This window comes from Gopherus evgoodei, chromosome 4, assembly GCF_007399415.2.
Source record: "Gopherus evgoodei ecotype Sinaloan lineage chromosome 4, rGopEvg1_v1.p, whole genome shotgun sequence".
Taxonomy (NCBI): Eukaryota; Metazoa; Chordata; order Testudines; family Testudinidae; genus Gopherus; species Gopherus evgoodei.
Window position 1 is genome coordinate 141127852 of NC_044325.1, and position 20281 is coordinate 141148132.

General features: G+C 49.7%; 1 protein-coding gene across 2 annotated transcripts in view; it reads left to right on the forward strand.

Moving 5' to 3' along the window:
• The window catches only part of SOX13 (SRY-box transcription factor 13), a 91329-nt gene that overhangs the window by 3627 nt on the left and 67421 nt on the right, over positions 1–20281 (forward strand). Inside the window, exon 2 of one of the 2 annotated variants that reach the window (XM_030561493.1) lies at positions 1438–1582. The exons of the other annotated variant lie outside the window; for it this stretch is intronic. The gene's annotated coding sequence lies outside the window, so the exon portion shown is untranslated. The remainder of the gene's footprint in view (positions 1–1437; positions 1583–20281) is intronic. 2 annotated transcript variants of the gene reach the window in all.

Genomic DNA, 20281 nt, shown 5'->3' on the forward strand with positions numbered 1-20281 from the left:
CTGGGTGGGATTCATAAGGCATCATCGGCGGGTACCAGGCTCCTGGTGAAGATGGCCTTTTAAGTCAGGGTCGCAGCAGACAGCAGCATCCGCTCATCTTTCAAAGGCTTTGTTCTTGATTGGGGCACATTACAGCGTCTCAAAACACTTCCCCCCGAACAGTGTCTCAGAGGCTTATCCCTTTATCATAAATCAGCAGCAGAGCTAATATTCATGTCTAGGAAGTGAGATCGTATCAGAGCCTCATGCTGGGCTTCGAACTGGGTACGTGGTGAGGCATGCATGGTTTGGGGTGTGAGGGAAATGGGGGGACTGCGGCAGGAACTCTTTATCAGAGAGGAAACTGTACTGTACTTAAGCAGGAGAGAGAGAGTTCTGTGTGCATGCAGCACCTTTGTCATGACCATTAAAGAACAGCTGCTGCAGGGCACACTCTGCCATCTCTTGTTAGTACCTAGGCAGATCTGTGTGTTGCATACATGCAATAGTGTCAATCGCATAGCGGCTAGTGAACAATTAACTAATGGCTCAGATTATATTCAACTTTCAGAGGACAGGGTAATTCAAATAGACCGCACCCAAAATACCAGAAGTTCTGAAGCATAAAGCTACCTGGCTGTGAACTGAAATTTCCCTTAAAAATATTTTTTTCAGCTGACACGATGATTGACTCCTATCACGCTTTTCATTCATAGATTGCGACATGCCATTAGCTCCATTTTACAGAGGGGAAAACTGAGGAACAGAACAAGAGGAAGGGATTTGCCCAAGGTCACCCAGTGAGTCCGTGTCAGGGTTAGAATTCAGATGTCCTCACTCTGAATTAGAGGTTTACTGATTTTCTTAGTTGAGAATGTGTTCCTTTCCTTTTAACAAACAAAACAGTGTCTATTTGTGTTTGTGCGCTACAAGACCTGATCCTGATGGGCACTACTATCATATAAATGCTTAATAATAATACATTAGTCGAAGTTCTGCCCAGATGCGATGGGCTGACCACGCAGAAGTTACAGATCTTCTCAGACATTTCCATAAAGGTAGGGGCTTATGCTTGCTACCTGCTTTCCCAGGGAGAGAGGCCCTAATGCGTATGGCTGTATGTGAACAGCGTGCATAACACAGTGGACACCACTATAAAGGGGGCATTTGTCTCCAGCGGTCACTCCTAAATTGGCTTCGCTGTTTGCAGCAGCCCCCATGCTAAGTACCTAGAACAGCACAGCAAACAGAAATACTATGGCTGGAATTTTCAGAAAGATTCAGGCCCCTGGGAACGCACTGAAACAAGTGGCCAGGTTTTTCAGAAGAGTTCATTCAGCACATTGGCAAATTCAGACCCAGCTGTGGGGGCTGAGCTTTTTGGAAAATCTGGCCCCAGGAGATGGTGGATGGTCACATTTTAAGAACACCCACCGGAGCTGTTGTGTTTGCTTGCAGAGTTGGATCCGGTTAGTACAGCCAGCCAGACCTGCTCCCCCCAAACTTTTTGCAACACTGAGAATGTGAGGAAACCCTACAGACACCATTTGGTTCCCAAGACCTGTATTTACTGACTCTAGACAAAGCTACAAGACCTAGCTAGGTAAGTACACTGCTGCCCTGTTAGCTTCTGGTGGGTTTTGCAACAGAAGACAGAGGCCCACGAGAGAATCCCAAATTACCTAATGGAGGGATACTGCTCAGTTCCTCTACACTACACTAGCCTCTAGGAGAAGCACGTTCACATCCGTAAGGTTATTTTTGGGAACAAAGGTAGCAGGATTGGTCCCATGGTTCATAAACACGTCAGTTACCGCCTCCACCCTGCCAGCTCAATCAGCAGGGCTTGGAAAGTCCAACTTCCCTCCAACGCCAGGATGACCCCAGGGGCTTATTGTGTAGGGTCTTTATTGTTGTTTCCTTCACAGCACGCTTCTGTCGGTGTCACTAGGGGGCTTCACTCTGCCCATGGAGCCAGCCCCAGACACCTTCTCTCCAGCAATAGGCAGGCCCAGGTGTGTGGTGGTTGGAGCAATGATGCTAGCCCTGCCTCAGATAACTATATCGATGGGATTGCAGGCTGCGCCTCCTCCCTAAGTAGGGGCTACCTAGGCACTCCCAAACACATGCCTTCCTATATCCAGGCTTCATGGGAGCAGCAGCATCCGCTCCCAACCCAAGGTAAGCGCAGGGGAGAGGTCTCCCTGTGTTCTCATCTATATTGTGATCCCAGTGCGAAGGGACTAGTGCTGCAAGGTGCAGGATGCTGTCTGCACTCATGGGAGCTAGTGGGGATGGAAGGTGGATTACCAGGTACCTAGGCAAGGTCCAGGGAAGGAGTCGAGGACTGAGCATCTAAACGTGCAGTTCCACATCTCAACTCGGTAGTGGGCAGTGAGCCACCAAAGAGCTGCTGTTTTGGCAGTGAGCGCATTCGGGGGGGTGGTTGGATTTTGTTTATGGCTATGTTACCCAGCTCCTCTAAAAGGGCCCCTTGGCTGCAGTGAGGGATGGAGCACCCCTGGGGGGTCTGTGTGTGCGTTACCTGGAATGCCACGTATGTTCCAAACCGAGGGGGCCTATTGTTGCCCGGAGTCTGGCTCTGAAGAGCATGGGTGGCTGAGGGTGTAGGTTACAAGGCAAGGCAATGTGGCCATTCCAGGCTGATCAAGTTTCACGAGACCTGACGTTCCCCCTTCCCCCTCAAGTTTATAGGATCTCTGCTCTGTCCCCTCATCCTGCTTCTCACATCCATGGCTGAGCGTCTCCCCTTCCTCTGCTGTTGTGACCAGGCTGATGGCAAAAGGGTGCCTGCAGGGAGGGCAGTTTTCTCTCACTGATTCCTAGGCTGGGAGGGACCCTGGTGATGATCAGTCCTGGGCCATCATGCTCAGGGGCTGCTGTACAGGACGAGAGGCAGTCCTCGCTCTGTCATTGGCCCCAGTCGGTTCTGTTCTGTTCAAGTTTTTGTCCTACACTCGTCACTGGATTATCTGAGTCCCTGGAGTGACTTCTGAGCCTTTCGGGGTGGAGACAGAAAATTGCTGCTGTGTTTATTTTCACCCCTTTGCATAGGGCTCAGGTTTTTACATAGGAGAGAACAATGCAAATAGGCCCTCAGCTGGGGGTGATGTGCAAACAGAGGCAAGCTACCAGGACTGTTTCCTCCTTTCCCCTCCTGGGTGAGACTGGGGCTATAGATAGCAGGGCAAGGAGCCCTTTCTGGGCAGTGCTTTAGGTGGGTTGGTCTTCAGCAGTTTTTGTACCAGGTTAGAAGAGGTGACAGGGAAAACATAGACAGGGCCTCTGCTAGCGTAAGGGGACATAGCTCCACTAGAGGCAATGGAGCTAGCTGCTTTACATCTGCTGAGGATAGCCTGGTACTACCAGCAAACTCCTTCCCTGGCAGGCAGGACATAACTCCCTGTTTTCAGACCTTCCCGGACAACGGCTCCCTGGGATAGCCCGAAGAGAGAGGCATCTGGTTTTCATGAGGGTCGCTGGTAGACCACAGTCAGACACCCTTCAGTGCAGCCAGTCCAATGCTGGGCACTTCCCTGAGACAGCTCATAGTGCCACCGAGTCACAGGTAATTGAGGGTAAGGATAGCCTTGTGGTAAAGGCACTGGGCTGGGACTCAGGAGATCTAGATGCAGCTTGTGGCTCTGCCGCAGCCTGCCTGTGTCAGCTTTAGGGTGACCAGATGTCCCGATTTTATAGGGACAGTCCCGATTTTTGGGTCTTTTTCTTATATAGGCTCCTATTACCCTCTACCCCCCTGTCCTGTTTTTTCACACTTGCTGTCTGGTCACCCTAGCTGGCTTGGGCAAGTCACTCTGTCTCTCTGGGCCTCAGTTCCCCATCTGTAAAATGGGGATAATGATCCATTCAGCCCTTCTTTGTCTTATCTGTGTAGAGTGTAAGCCCGCCAGAGCAGGGGCTGTCTCGCACTATGTATAGCAGGTGCTACAGCAGGGCAAAAATACTATTATTATTTAGAGGAGGAGGGACAGAGAAGCCCACCCCACAGGGCCAGATTCTGATCCCCTTAGTTCCATGGTATGGTCCCTTACTTCTCAATGGCACTGCTCAAGGCTAAGGTGCTAAATGCCCCACGATAGGAGATCAAGACCTAGCGGGGGAGGGGGCATGTATTAGGGCAATCTATGTTTCTCAAATTCTCTTCCTTCAGATAATAATCAGCCTTTGTTCTGTCTTGCACCGTTCATCCCAGGGGCCCGGTGTGCTGCCCAAATGTGCTTAGTCAGCCAAGCTTCCCGTTTTACAGTGATTTGACAAAATCTCACCCCAGCCGGAAGTCCTGTCTCCCAGCCCCATTGCTTTAGTCACTAGGCTCCGCTGCCTCGCAGTAAGTGTGAGAATAGCTGCTCTCTCTTTCCTCTTTCTTCTCACCTTTCCACCTGCTGTTTCTGCTGGCTCCCTCTTTGCATCCATTTGTTCTCTCCCCAGCTGGGAGCATGAAGATGCTATGGGCAAGTGCTAGGAGTGACCTCCTGCTGGGATACAGCTCAGCTCAAGTGCGAGCCAGAGCCAGAGCCAGCCGGGGTTCCCCTGGATGTTCGCTTGCTCTGAGATACTTCTTACTTCCTGGTGTGGATGGGCCTGGGCACTTCCTTCCAAGCTGTTACCCTGCTTCCTGGGGAGCAGAGGCCTGGCAGGAATCTATTCAGGGCAGGAAATGAGACTTTTTCACAGATCTGTTCCTTTACAGCTCATGGCCGGGGGCTCTGTGCTCTTTAGGGACTAGGTTTGGGTTGTATGCAGAGGACCAGATTCTGCTCCCGATCACGTGGGTGTCTCCACCCCACACTGAGATCAAAGGCGTAATGGAGTGCAGAGTGCAGGCTGGACCCTCTGTTCCTTGGTGTTTCAGGAAGGTGCCCAAATCCCTTTCACTTCCCGGAGGTCCCTTGGAAACTGCCAGCCTTGCTCCTGGAGGGGGTTAATCTCCTACAGGCTGTGGGGGAACTGAAAATGTCTCTGTCACAGGGGAAAAAACTGGAGTCCTTGGGACACCTTAGAGACTAACAAATTTATTTGTTAGTCTCTAAGGTGTCCCAAGGACTCCAGTTTTTTTGCTGATACAGACTAAAATGGCTACCACTGAAATCTGTCACAGGGGTCTCCAGTCCCCTTCTTTAACAGGCTTTCAATGCAAAGGGCACCATTTGCATGTCTGTGCGTGTTTGCTTTGGTGCCTGGCCAAACTCACTGTGGAGAGGGAGGTGGGGAGCAGACCCCTGCCAGTAACCATGGGTAAGGAACAAGCAGGGCAATTTCAAAGGGGTTTCCGCCTTCTCTTTGGTCCCCAAACTCATCGGCTGGAGTCTCCCCCAGTGGTAAAGCCATTCCCTTGCCGGGGGTTAATTTGTGAGCAGCTTTTAGGGTATCTCATCCTTGCTAGGAAGGATTTTGCAATGCAGGGGAGGGGACATAAAAATCTCACTCATTCAGACTGCCATGGATTACCTGCCTTGGCATGCTTGCCCCTGCACTCTGGTGCTCTGGCACACACATGCACAAACATCCACATGTGCACATACAGTCAGATCACATTCTGGAAAATGTGCCTTCCTCCTTATTCCGCATCCTCCACACAGAGCCTGCCTGGCCCTTGGGAAAACTCCTTCCACCACCGGCTAGGCTCTGCAGCGAAAGCAAACAATGGGATCCCCAGAGACGACAATGCTCCATTGTCCTTTAAGCCACAACAATGAAACAATAGCCCACAGTTTGCTTCCTTCATTCCCGGGCCCGCCCCCTGCAGCAATACCCTGTGTCCCTGCTGCTGTCGTATTCAGGGGCTCATGCTGTCCTCACAGACCCTCCCAGGCTCTGATTTGTTCTGTATGCCCTGGCTGACACACCTGCACCCCCATTATAGCAGGATGTCCCTCAGAGGAGAAGGAAGCAGCCTCTAGCTGGTCTTTTATTGTGATGATTTCCCAGACACTAGAGATGGAAAAGTCCTATTAAGTCATCCCATCCCTCCCCACCCCGGAGGACAATGGGGCGTTGTTGTCTCTGGGGTTGGCCATTATTTGCTTTCACTGTAGCTGTGGTCCCTTGAGGTTTGCTGATGCCTCATGTTCTTGATGATGAGGCAGAGGCTGTTATAACACAGACTCTTCTCCCTCATGCCTGCTGCCCTCTGTGGCGGGGGAAGAGAAGCTGGTGATGGTGACAGAGCCACGAAGGGGCAGAGGGAACTTGGTACACAAGGGAAAGCGGGGATGGGGCGCTAGGGGGCACAGCTACAGTGCCGTGCATGCTGAGGGAGTTTCATCATGTCAGGCAGCTGGAGCAAAAAGGGCCCGAGGGCTTTAGAGCAGAAATTGTAGGGGAAAGATGCTTGCGGACTGCAAAACCCCTGGAGTCCCCCGACCCAGCACCACAGCCCCCTTACCCTGCTCTGCCAGGCCATTCGTCAGGTTTGAACCTGGACAGCCCTCTTTTTCCGCGGTTTTGTCCCCTGTCCGCTACTGAGACAAAAAACCACATATGGTTTTGTCCAGGACAGCGGCCGGGGATGCCGTTTTGAAGAGTGCGCCGTGCCACCCCTGCCAATCTGACCTTGCATGCACTGGGTGTGTGGGGTCACACTGGTGGGGTGGGAGGAGAGAGAAAGTTCCTGGAAGTGCCAGCGCGTCCAGTGTTCTGGGGATATGGCAGTGGCCGCCCTACCGTCCCCAGGAGCCAGAGCTGCAGGGAATGCCATGCTGTGATTTTTGCTTCTTTCATCGCACAGGCATGAATTCCCTTGAAACACGGGTTGCATCTGCCTACGGGGGTGCTAGCCCTTTCCAGTGCACTGGCACAGTTGCCCCATTGGCCCTGTCTGTGGCACCTGGGTCCGTCGCAGAGCAGCAGAAATTTGAATGTGCAAATCACCTGGTATTGTTTCAGGCCCTATGGAAATGCAGAAAGAAGACGCGGATGGATGGCAAACAAACAAAATGAAAATCTGCTGCAATTGAACTAGGGCCCTGATTTTTGCTGCTGTTAAAATCCCTTCCCCACTGGGTTCTGGCTTGCACACAGAAAACTGGGGTGATTCAGACCAAGAATCCATTTTATCCAGAGATAAGCATGGTCTGACATCTGAGGCATCCCTGGTATCCAAGGGTCCAGGCATCCCTGGCTGGCATCAGGGCTCAGTGGCACCATTCAGGTCCAATCTCTATAAAGGGTCAAATCAAAGTCCTGGATCCAGCATGGCCCAGTGGACAGAGCACTGGGCTGGGAGTTGGACCTGGGTTCTGCTTCTGCCATTGAGCATGGACAAGTCTCAGTGCTCGGTTCTGCCCTCTGTAAAATGTGGGAATTGCTAGCTGTCCCCCTCTGGGGTGCTGTGCCATCAGTGGAGGGAAATGACCATCTGAGAAGGTCTGTGCAGCTAAGTGACCCCTGATTGGCTAAGAACAGTGCAGACTCCTGCTGTTTTTGTCTCCTGCTTGTCCTATCCCGTTGATCAGTGCTTCCCAAACAATTGGTCCCGACCCAGCAGAGGACTGCGGGAAGGGTCTAGATAGGTCACTACTTCCAGGTGGATTTAACCCATCACTCACTGGGCCCTGGCTTAGTGTAAGGGGGTTGGAGAGTGAGCCAGCCCTGCTTTCCCCCAGCAGCAGCCACTCCTGTTCCTCAGGGCTAGGCCCGCCTCCCTGCTCTGGGCGTTGTGCCCTGACGCACAGTGTTGCAGCACTACTCAGGTTTGGTCTGCCCACCCCTCCGTGTCAGTACAGCACCTAGCACAATATGCCACCCTGTTGACTGGACAATAGCCACTACCACGTGGTAAGTGTTTAAAACTTCTCTGACTACTTATTCAGTAACTTTGACCTTTGGAGAGATTTGAATCCAGCTCCGTACATACAGGATTGCTGGATCTGGGATTCTGCTGATGGCAGGGTGGGGGTCGTCAGCTTCCCCCCGTCCCAGAGCTGACATCCAGGTGCCATGTTCCCCCCAAAGTTTGGGAGGGTTCATATCTGCGGGAGGTGGGGCCAGGCCTTTCTCTGCTTAATAACTATCAGCAGCCAAACCCACCTGAATAGGTAATGAATGGAGGAGAGAAAAGAGCCCTGAGTACATTGTGTTTCCAATGGGCCGAGAACAATTGCTAAATACAAATCACACAGAGAATGGAGAGAGAGAGACAAAAGAGAGAACCCCAGCACAAAGGAGAGGAATGAAATGGCAAGTAAAGTCAAACAAAAAGGAGCCAGGCTGAGACAAAGGAAGGGAACAATATCCCCGAGGCAATCGGCTCCCGAACAATAGGGGCAGTGACAGCAGCACAAAGGCACCAGTGTTTGCAAGTAGACGTTATCTCACACAGCCACTGGCAGGCCCGGCCGTGGCGCTTCTATTTTCAGGGATGCTTTTGTGCGGCTCTGAACAATATTCCTTGCATGGTTGCAGATATAAAGATGAGGGGGGTTTGGGTCACTCTTCCCTTCCTGGTGCCAGCTCGGTTATAAAAACAGGCTCAGCCCTTCTGAGGACGGGGATGGGGGAAAAATGTTCGGCTCGACGTAGCCAGGGCCGGCTCCAGGGGTTTTGCCGCCCCGAGCAGCCAAAAAAAAAAAAAAGCCGTGATCGCGGTCTGCGGCAGTTCAGCGAGAGGTCCTTCACTCCGAGCGGGAGTGAGGGACCCTCCGCTGAATTGCTGCCGAATACCTTAAAGTGCCACCCTGCTCCGGAGTTGCTGCCCCAAGCACCTGCTTGATAAGCTGGTGTCTGGAGCCGGCCCTGGGCGTAGCTGGTTCCGTTTCTGTTCCGATGCCGCGGGGGGCCCAGTTTTGTCGGGTCGGGGGTTAGCATCTTTCAGTTCCTAGCCTGTTCTTTTCCTTTCGCTTGTCTGGGCAGTGCTAGTGAGGCAGCTGTAGGAACACAGCTACCCACAGTCTTGAGTTCCCTGGCGAGAATGGGGAATGGGTGAGTAGGCCTTGCTTGCATGGGAGATTTCAGCCAGGAGTAGACAGCCACTGTCATAACTCTGCTGGTGGCGCCCTGTTCTGGGTCAGTTCCAAGCCCATGCCTCAGCCACTATCAAACCAATGCCTTAGGGTAATGCCCTATGCCCTCAGGGGTAGGAGGCACTCATCTGAGTCATTACTGAATCAAGGCTACGGCTAATATCAACCCAATGTCTCAGTAGAGTGTTAGAGGTTGTGGTGAGGTCCTAACTATTTGTGGTCATTAAAGAATCCATGGTACTTTTTGCAAGTTTATGGGTGTTAACCCCAGTGTCCTGCCCAAATGCCAAGGAAGGGGCTGCTTTCTGCCTTCTGAAATTCCCTTCTCACCTTCCAGTTTCAGTTGGACACAGTATTACTTTTGACTTCCTGAGCTAAACCACGGTGTTCCTGTGCATCACTACTCAGCTGCTGCATCCTTTCCCAGAGGTGGCTGTCGGGTAGTGATTGGTTTAAGCAATTCAGTAGTTTCTGCTTTCACTGTCAGTTGGTTTGGAGATTCCTTTGGAATGAAAGATGCTGCTCTTCTTGACTCTGCTCCCCAAGCTGCAAATTCAGCCAGGCGCAGCTCGTGGCCTGGAAAGCACACCTGGGCAAACCAGAATGATGGCTTTCAATGTTTACATCTTCACTTGGTTGGGGCTGAAGGTTAATGCCTCCCAAGTCTTGCTGGAGTCAGCCTTGCTATCTGCAAGCTTGGAAAAACTCCCTGCCTTTGTCCTTTAACATGCCCCCTCACCCTCCAGCTTCCTGGTCTGTTACCTCTGCCCTGCACCAGTGACATTGCGGGCCCGTGCTTTGCAGCATTTCAGGCTAGGCAGGCAATGAGATGTACTCATGGTGCAAATGTCGCTTTCTTTGCTGCTAGCGCCTCCTTCTCCTCCCTTCTCCGGGGGTTTGTTTCATCCGCCTCTTGCGTTTCATCATAGGCTCTAGACTGGGATTCAAGACACGTGGATTCAGTTCCTTGCTTTCCCACAAAATTGTTCTTCCGTGGATTCCATAAAGCCTCCCAATTTCTGGTTCGTGGCTGTGACCCACTCTAACATGGCTATCCCCTGATACTCTACCACTGTTTGGCAACAGCCAGCTTGTTTTGCTGCATGTTAGATTGCAGTAGTAAAGTTTTCTGTTCTTTTATTCAACAAACAAGTAGCCAAGTCTGCAGGGCTGAATCTGTGACTGGATCCAGCCATCTGGGCATGAAATAACATTCCTACATACACTCCAAATCATCCACTCCCCTTCTCAGACCTCACATGAGACCTTCTTGTGTCACTTTCTGTCCCCCGTGCCCCCTCCCCCAGCCCCTTTTCATGATCATCCCACACTTTGAAAACCACAAGCCTTACATTGCGTGAAAATAGGCTGCCACAAACTGGGGAGGTTTCATCAAGCTACTGTAAGTCATGCAGAAAAAAAGTTGCCTGGTGAAAAGAGAAGTCAAGGTGTTGAGAAGAGTGCTATAGAAGCCCCATATCAGCACCGATCTCCTAAGACACCCAGCTTTAGCAGATGGGTTTAGCTTTCACTTGAAAGGCCTTATTTCTGATATTGATCGTGTTATCTGAAGGATACATCCTGTTGCTAAATTTGGCTGTTTCCTTAGTTTAACAGCTGCTGTTGCAGTAAGCTCAATGGAGCTTCAGTGGAGGTGAGTTTTGCATACTGTGAACTAAAGCTGAATCCCTGATTTTACATTGCACTGGAGAAGAGAGAACCAAGACTTTCTAAAGACGCTGAAGTAAGCCGTGTTGCACCATGCCACTTCCTGCCCCATTTGTTATCACAGCACGACCAGACTTATGGACAAAATGCTTTCATGGGAAAATATTTGGGACTTTAAATCAAAACAAACTAGCAGCTGTTCTTAAAGTGGAAAGAGGCTCTCTGAGAATGACAGTGAGGGCTTGTCTACATCAGAAAGTTGCAGCGCTGGTGAGGGAGTTACAGCGCTGCAACTTAGGAGGTGTACACATCTGCAGGGCACCACCAGCGCTGCAACTCCCTGTTTGCAGCGCTGGCCGTACTCCCGTTTTGTCTCAGGTGTAGAGGATCCAGCGTTGGTGATCCAGCGCTGGTAATCAAGTATAGACACTTACCAGCGCTTTTCTTGACCTCCGTGGAATAAGCAGGTATCCCAGCATACCTGAGGAAGCCTCTGGTAATCAAGCTGGTCTCCTTCCCCGGCTTGCTCTCGCGTTCCCCGAACCCCGAGCAAGCAGGTCTCCTTCCCTGAGGTTTGCTGGGTGGTTCCGGGAACGCGAGAGCAAACCGCGGCGAAGCTGGTCTCCTTTCCCGGTTTGCTCTCTCGTTCCCCGAACCCCCGAGCAAGCAGGTCTCCTTCCCTGAGGTTTGCTGGGTGGTTCGGGGAACGCGAGAGCAAACCGCGGCGAAGCTGGTCTCCTTTCCCGGTTTGCTCTCGCGTTCCCCGAATCCCCGAGCAAGCAGGTCTCCTTCCCTGAGGTTTGCTGGGTGGTTCTGGGAACGCGAGAGCAAACCGCGGCGAAGCTGGTCTCCTTTCCCAGTTTGCTCTCGCGTTCCCCGAACCCCTGAGCAAGCAGGTCTCCTTCCCTGAGGTTTGCTGGGTGGTTCCGGGAACGCGAGAGCAAACCGCGGCGAAGCTGGTCTCCTTTCCCGGTTTGCTCTCGCGTTCCCCGAACCCCCGAGCAAGCAGGTCTCCTTCCCTGAGGTTTGCTGGGTGGTTCCGGGAACGCGAGAGCAAACCGCGGCGAAGCTGGTCTCCTTTCCCGGTTTGCTCTCGCGTTCCCCGAACCCCCCTTGAAGCCGCCCAACAGCGCTGCAGTGTGGCCACATCTAACACCACTTGCAGCGCTGGTTGCTGTAAGTGTGGCCACTCTGCAGCGCTGGCCCTATACAGCTGTACTAATACAGCTGTAACAACCAGCGCTGCAAAATTTTAGATGTAGAAATGGCCTGAGACACGAACATATAACGCCACAGTGCTGTCCATGCAAGGGCCTGATTATGATCTGAGCTAAACCACTGTAAATCCAGAGTCATTCTACAGAAGTCATTGGAATCACACCAGTGTGAAACTAAGGCATGGGGGAGGAGACCCAGGCCTTTAAAACAGTAGCACTTTAAGAGTCAAAATATTTTTTTCTACCTGTCAGCACTGCAAATTCCCCACTGAGAAGCAAGCTGGGTTCTTTCTGTCCTGTGCACCTGACAAGCTCTCTCACCTTCACTGTTAAATCTTTAACAAAGACATCCTTTATCTCAAAGGTTATTTGGTCAAGGAGTTAGATGGGTATTAACGAAGTAAACAACCAACAAGAAGTTTTAAAAAGTCTCCCCACAAATCCCTTCCCATCTCAGTTGCTCAACTTTCACTCCTGTAATGTCACTAGTTCTCTAGACCTCCACAGTGTCTTTTGGGTAAGTAAGACCTGAACGTCTAATGTGAAAAACAAGCAGAAAGAAAGTGGTTTTCACTATTCGTCATAGAGGAGGAATAAATAAATAAGAACCCATCCCTCCCCCCACCCTACACCCCCTTTTCAGTGGTTGTTTGGGACAAGGAAATATGCTTGTTGGAGATGGTTGCTTAGTTCAGGTTTCAGTGGCTGTGTCAGTGTTCTGAATGGGTTTAATAAAAGATATTACCTCACCCACCTTGTCTCTCTAATATCCTGGGACCAGCAAGGCTACAATAACACTGCATGTATCTACATTTGCAAGTTAATTTGATCTTGTTCTACAATCCATGGTGGTGAGAGAGAATCTGGCTGTTTCTGGTATTATTTTGTTAAGCAAGCACTATTTGCTACAATTAGCTAGTATTTAAATCCTCCCTCAGCCTTAATATAATAATAACAATAATAATAATTAGCAATAATGCTCTGCACTTCTTTAATGCCTGGCATCTAAAGAGTATGCACGCTAATTAATTAAAGCCAGGCAATCCTCATCTACCTTCCACAGTGAGGGAAAATCATTGCTAAAGAAATGCTTCAAAAAGACCACAAAGGCAGGGAAATCCAGGCACTGAAACAAGACAAATGCGGATTTAAAGACAATCAGGACCAAGACCATGTGACACGAGAAGTGGACAAGGCGGGAGAAAAGATAAAAACCCAGGCAAATGGCAGAGGCAGAAAACAACCAAAAGCTTTAAAAAAAAAAGGGTGAAAGAAAGGAACCAAGATGAAGGGAGCAACAAAGCATCAAAGAGAGGAGAACCCAGAGGCTGAACAAAGAGGTCAGAACAAAGAGCGAGCTGGCACAAAGGAGCAAAGAAAAGAGAACAAAGAATGGAGAACAAAGCGACTAAATAGAAAACAAAGACACAGGACAAGAAAAGCCCCTCTGTTAGGGCTCAGCTTTTGAAGGGGTCTCAGGACACGTGGGGCTGGGTGGGTGGGTTAGATGTGGGGGGATACACTGATTTATGTTGCGTTACTGGGTGAAAGGTTCCGTGCTGTCCAGTGCAGGTTGGGGGAAGGGTTTGTTATGGGATGCATTGGGGCTAGGAGCAAAGGACCCAGGAGCATTTGATTTGCTTTTGAATCAATAGGCCCAAAGGAGAGCCCTTGTGAATTTAGGGGGAAAGACAGATCTCTGTCTAGTCTCTATGGCTCTGCTTTTCTCTGGGCTCCTTTAGCTGCCTTCTAGACTGCTCCTGATGCCAGGGTGGATGACTCTGTGATCACATCCTTTGTCTGGCCCAAACTGCTCACCAGATGTTTCCAACTATCCAAAGAGTAGGTTGGCTTGGATCTGAGTTCAGAATTTCCCCATTCTCTAGGGTAACTGTTTCCGGCCAGTTCTCTCTCCCCATCTCTTCCAAGAAGATCATACCACTCACAGATCCAAAATTGTGGTGTTTCAGCCACTCTTGCCTTCCACCCTGCAGAGTTCCTCATGCAAAGTTAATACAGCCAGCCCACCCACCCCAGTATGTTGGGATTTGTTCTTGAAAGGGGATCCCCAAGCCAGCTGTGGGTGAGAGTCCTGCCTGCACTGCCCAACTAAGCCATGGCTGAAGAATGTATGTATTGGGTTGTTGCTGCCTGCTACACATGAATGGGTCAGGTCTCCTTCTGGTCTGTTAGAATCTAGAGGGAGCCACAGGATTTATGGACTTGCTGCAGGGGCTTACCTTGGAATGCAACAGAACAACTGGGGGCAAAATTCTGCAAGGATTTCTTTCATTTCACCCATCCCATGGGTTTTCTTTGGGGAGTGCACTATCAGTCCTTGCTGTTCAGGCCATTTAATAAAGATGGGGCTAACTTGTATTATTACCAGGTGAAAACCCATTCTTTTGCCTGGAGCTAAAGCACATTGTTATCTTTAACCTGGCAATAAAAGAGTTTGGCCTCACCCAGTGGGTCAGACCAAAACATTTATATCTTGTTTCAGCCAAAGCAGATTTTTGACAATACTTAACTCATTTCTTTGGGCTGTCCAGAGAGGGGCAAAATGCTGTCAAGATAAAAAGAATAAAGGAGCAGGGAAAGACCTATTAGATCATCAAATCCAACTCTTTGTCATGGGAGGATCTAGTCCCCTGATAGGGGATATATCAGATATTCAAGATCTCGGGGGATCTTGTTCTAACCTGGATTAATAATTTCATCTCTGGTTATTAAGACTAAGTCTACACTAGGAACTTCCACAGGTAAAATAGCGTTGGTTAAGAGTGTGATAAAAATGACATTTTGTAATACTGGCAAAAGCCCTAGCACAGATGCAGTTGTGCCAACAAAAATTGCTTTTGCCAGCATAGGTTATTTTGCTTGGAGAATCGGTATGGACTATACCATCAAAAGCCAATTTTTGTCAGTAGAAGCTGCGTCTAATTAGGAGGGTTTGCCAGGGTAGCTGTACCAGCAGAACTCTTCTAGTGTAGACCTGTCCTAAGGTCTGGACATGCGCATAAACTCGCTAAAATCTGTGTGGTCACAGTGTCTAATCAATCCAGAGCAGCTTGCAGGATCAGGTTCCAACAGACAGAATTTCTAGAACTCCCCTTCATTTCTCCCAATTGATGCTGTTGGTCTGCTTTACCTTGGTTTGCATTCTTGGGAGAGTGAAGCTAGCATACTCAGTTTCACTTTCTGAGGGCCTTTGGGGGCTAGCATGAATCTAAGGATATGGCCACTGTCTGGTTCTCCTGCACTTGCCTAGCGCTGATGGCTGGGTTCCAAACACTATGGGAACATTTACATTTTTTTAAAAAATCTTTTGTAAATGGAAATTACAAACTAACCATGGAAACACTTCAGTTTGTAGTGGCCTGAATTTGTTCCCTGTCAAGTCTAAATTTGGAACCAAATCTTCTTGTTGGCATTAGTGTAACCCAGTGGTCAGTGTGTGTTATGTGTCCCACTCTGTGCCTCTTCGTAGCGGATGTGAGTCTATTTTAGCTCCTAGCCTAAAGAGCTTGGCCCTTTAGCACAAGCTCTAGAGACTCATGCCTTTAGTTCTGGAGATCTTTCATTCATCCCCCCCACCCCCCCATCCCCATGCCAGACCAGATGATTGCTGTCTCTTTGCCTTTAAGGAAAATTAATAGCAATGAGCTCTTCTGATGCCAATGGCACCAGGGCACATCTGAACCACTCCGCTCCATGGAAATAGGTGGAGTTACACTGGTGGCTGTGACCACAGACTCTGGCCCAGACACATTTTGGTTGCTAAGGACCAAGGTTTGCCAAAGCGACTAGTGATTTTTAGATGTTTCCCTTTCTGGGAGGTGCCCAAGCTGATATGCTGCAAAGGGTATTTTCACAGGTCAGGAACTTGGCGCTTTCTGCAAACTGGGCTCCTTTAAAGTATCTCTAGTGGGGCCCCCAAAATGAGAGGCACCCCTAATTCCTAGTCACTTTTGAAAATCCTGCCTACAAAGCATAGGTGATCCTCTGAGCTGCATAACTTTGTCAAGAATTTATTTTCTATGGCAATCATTTGTATGTAATGCTAAGGAAGCCCTCCCTACCTCCAGGCGATGTATGGCTAAAGACTCTGTCTGCTTACCACGTGCTGTCCTGACTCACCGCAGCTACAGGTTACCACCACTGGCAGCAAGGAACTCACGGGGTGACTGGAAATTACTCTTAAGTGACGTGCAAAATGTGGCAATGAGAGAGGAAATGATTTGCAGTGGTGCCTTGTTCACAGTGGCTTCACATAGCTCATCCATTTCACCACCGCCTGAGAGTTATATGGTGAGACCGAAACCTACTGACATGCTGCATGGGGAACAAGATGCTCCCATTTGGACTGAATTTGTGAATTCACTTGATGCAGGGCCTTCGTAAATGGCCCTGTGCTGCCCCATCACATGCTCAAACACAGGGAATGGGCTGAGGGCATGAGAGGGTTGGCCCCATGGCATGTGCCACTAAGGAATTCTTAGCTACCCCATGGCAACTGTAAATTAGACAACCCTGGGGCTGCTTAAATTTACACCGAGGGCCATTTCTCAGCCCCCAGGGCCATCTGGAACTGAGACAGCCCAGAGGTGGCAGAAAGCCACTTTTCCGCCTCTACCTCGAGCTGCACTTTTTAAAGTGAAAGTCTCGTAAAGGTGCAGCACAGAATTGGACTTGTTACACCTAAGGAAGATGCTTCCAGGGAGAGGATGCTGGTGATCTCAGGTTGGCTCCAATTGCTTTCTTTTCACGTAAAGGAACCTTTTACTCCCCTGCCCGGCAGCAGATGTGTGTTACCATTAACACACACACAGAGAAAGTGCCTCTAAATCACTGTTCAAATGATGGCAAAGATTAGATACAAACTAACACAAGTAAGGGAATTCTTCTTTATAACAGTTACCCTGCTTTTAATTTAATAGTCATCTTAGGACTCTGAACATGATGGGCCAAATGCATTCCTGGTGTACCTCTATTGCCTTCAGTCGGCTTGTACCAGGAATGAATGCAGACTTGTGTGATCCTTCATACCATATGTGCTGAAAGATTTAGATACAGTAGGGTGACACTGAATTTCCAGACACTATAGTAGTGTTGTTTTACCATATTTAACATGTTACACATGCGTGTTTGTGTGTGTGTGTGTATATACATTATAAACACCATATAATCTATGATATGAATGTGTAAGTTTCCAAATGCATCACTAGAAATGTATTCATGTGGCTTTGATACGGTTCCTATCTGAGAATCTCTAAGCTCTTTACAAAGAGCCATTAACTGAACATCATAATCTCTTCCCCCCATGAGGTAGCAAAAGAAGTATCCCATTTTACACAGGGGAAACTGAGGCAGGGCTACGTTAACAGTCATGCACTACTTTGGAGTATTTCAATATTTGGCCTGATAGTGTAGCTGAAGTCAACGTATCTTATTTTGACTTACCTCCCGTCCTCACGGCGCGGGATCGACGGCTGCAGCTCCCCCATCGACTCCGCTTCCACCTCTCGCCCTGCTGGATTTCCAGAGTCGACGGGAGAAAGTTCAGATATTGATATATCGCATCTAGACGAGACACAATATATCAATCCCTGATAGATCGATCGCTACCCGCCAATTCGGTGGGTAGTCTGCACGTACCCCAAGAGGACTCAGTCTGAGACAACTAGGGTCTGATTTTCAGAGATGCTGAGTAACAGCAAACCCGGTCGAAGTCAATGGGAGCAGGGATTGCTCAGCATCTCTGCAAATCAGGCCCACGGTGTTTCCATTTGGACACCTAATAATTGAGACATCCAAAATCAGGGGCCACTTTTGAACATGTTGTCTGTAGAGACTTGTCTAAGGTCACATATATAGTCAGAGGCCAAGCTGGGAAAAGAACACAGGAGTCCTGAATCCCAGGCCCCAATTCTACCCATGGAGCACACCTAATGCAAACCTAGATTTGGCGCTGATTATTAATACTAGGCTAACTCCTGAAGATATTGCTAGCTTTTTTTATCCATCACTGATTTGGGTAAAGCTGCTGCTGAAGTCAGTGGAAGTTATATGGTAATAATAGCCAGCTCTTTTCAAAGGAGGTCAGTATCATTATCCCCATTTTACAGGTGGGGAAACTGAGGCAGAGAGTGGTGAAGTGAGTTGCCCAGAAGGCAAGTCGCAGAGCCTCAAATTGAAGCCAGGTCTCCAGATTCCTAGTCCACTGTCCTATCCATGCCACACTGACTGCAGAATCTGGTCTATGTAGATTAGAAACCCATTAGATGATCAAGTCCCCAGGGGTCAGGGCAGAAGAAGCAAAGGAAGCACTATCGGTTGCTCACGCCATCTCTTTGCACTCTGTTTTGTTTCCAGGATTATGCATTGAAAAAAAGGGGTCACTAACGCAATAAACAGAATCTATGTCAGCTGTTCCTGGTCAGGGAATTCTGCTTGTCATTCTGCAGCTTCCCTACAGTGGGTGAGGAACTAAGCACATGCCCACGTGCAAACAATGGTTCACTTCCTCGCAGGAAGCGAGGTTTGAGTTCTTCTTGCCCTCTCTGACCAGTGACAAAAGGGCCAGGCCATTGTCTGAACCATTTCCATGACTCAGTCAACTGTATCCTGAGAGCTGGAGGCTGGAATATTGCAGCCGGTGCAAAGGGGAGATGCACTCTTCAAGGTAGAAGGACGGTGCTAGGCTCCCTTATGGGGGCTTGGGAAAAGGAAAGGAACTGGCCGTCTCTTTCCATCCATATCCCCTCCTCTAAAGACAGCAGGATCCTTGCCCCTGATAAACCTCCCCATCCCTCCTGATGGTCCCTGGTTCCTTCTGCTGAGTAAAACAGAACACTGTGAAATGAACCAGACTCCAGCTCAAAGCAGGGGACCCAGTCCTACCTCCTTGCTCAGGCTAGACGCCTGCTGATCCAAAAGTCAAAGACGAAGCAGAAGCTGGGTGACAGCTTCAGGCCTAGTGGTATTTCATGTAATGAAGGAAGAAAATGTTTGCTCCGTTCTGTCTTATCTTACTTGTGCAGACAGGTCTGCTGATTTTGGTGGGATTCCTCATCTGAGTGAGCAGAGCAAGGTTTGTCCCTGTCTTGAGGGATTACTTTGAAACAGAAGGTGGAAAAACATTCCAACAGGGAGCAGTCCTTAGCGGGGCAGTCAGTTCCTTTGGGACAAGGGGGGGCAGTTGCTCCCCCCCCCCCGATCTTGGTGTCCCCTCCCAACTTTTCATAAGTCTGTATGCTTCACTTTTTGCCCCTGCCCCAACTTTGCAGGATATAACCAAATATAAAGTTCTTTATGCCCTCCTTCCCATGCCCCCTGAGTTTTTCTAATCATGACACCACTGGTTCTTAGTTTCGCCCGTGTATAACAATCAGAAGGCATAACAAAGACTGCAGTCTGCTGTTGAGAAGCAGAGTCAATAAGGAGAGAGACTCTTGCATAGAGAGGCTGCAACTACCTTGTAACATCAAGGACGGGAGCAAAACCTTGTGCGTACATCAACTCCCACGTGGTGGGTGCCCGATCCAAAGCCTATTGGAGTCTTTCCATTGACACCAAAGGGCTTTGGATGGGGCGCATGGTGTCCAGTGGGCTTTTGCCAAACTCTGAGAAAGGTGGAGGAGAAATGAACAGCGCTAAGAACAGGAATGTGCTGCAAAGTACCTGAAAATGCCATTAGGAGGGAATCTAGGGCCAGATTCTGATCTCACTCATGCTGGCTGGTGGTGCCAGTTACTGGCTTCGATGGAGTTATTCCTGATTTACACTGTAGTATGGGAGTGAGGAGTCAGGTCCCTAGTGCAGACCTGATCAGCTTCTGTTCCCTGGGGCAGGCAGGCAGACAGAGTCAGTGCTGGCTACACAGAACGTCACCAAAGGCACAAATCCTGCTTTTATCTGGAGCTCCCTGGACTGTTCTCTGTTGTCTGTTCCTTGTTCTGAGGCCTTGTCTACACACACAGGTTGCATGGCTGTAACTGTAGCCGGATAGTTAATGCAATTAGGCTGCTGTTGAAAATATCCTTTGGGGCGCTGAGTCCCCACCCCCGTGCCTGTGCGGGAGAAGCCCGCTCTCTCAGGGTGGGGGCATGTAGGGCCTTGTTCTTTGATGTGTGTACAGGGGGTGTCACTGTTTCTATCCTGGCTTCATGTGGTGGGGAGGCCCTGGGCAGGAAGGGGGTGGGAGAGAGAGCCTGCCCTTTATATACCCTGCACCAGTGGTTTTTGTCCCTGCTGCTAGGCCTCATTTCAGGCCATTGACTTTTGCCACGGTGCCGCACCCTGTCCCCTCACTGGTACTGCCAGACATGGTGCTTTACCCGCCCAGCTGGGCATACGTGTGGGCAGCAGAGTGGGACGACGGAGAGAGATTTGGAGGGGCTGATCCCTGTCTAG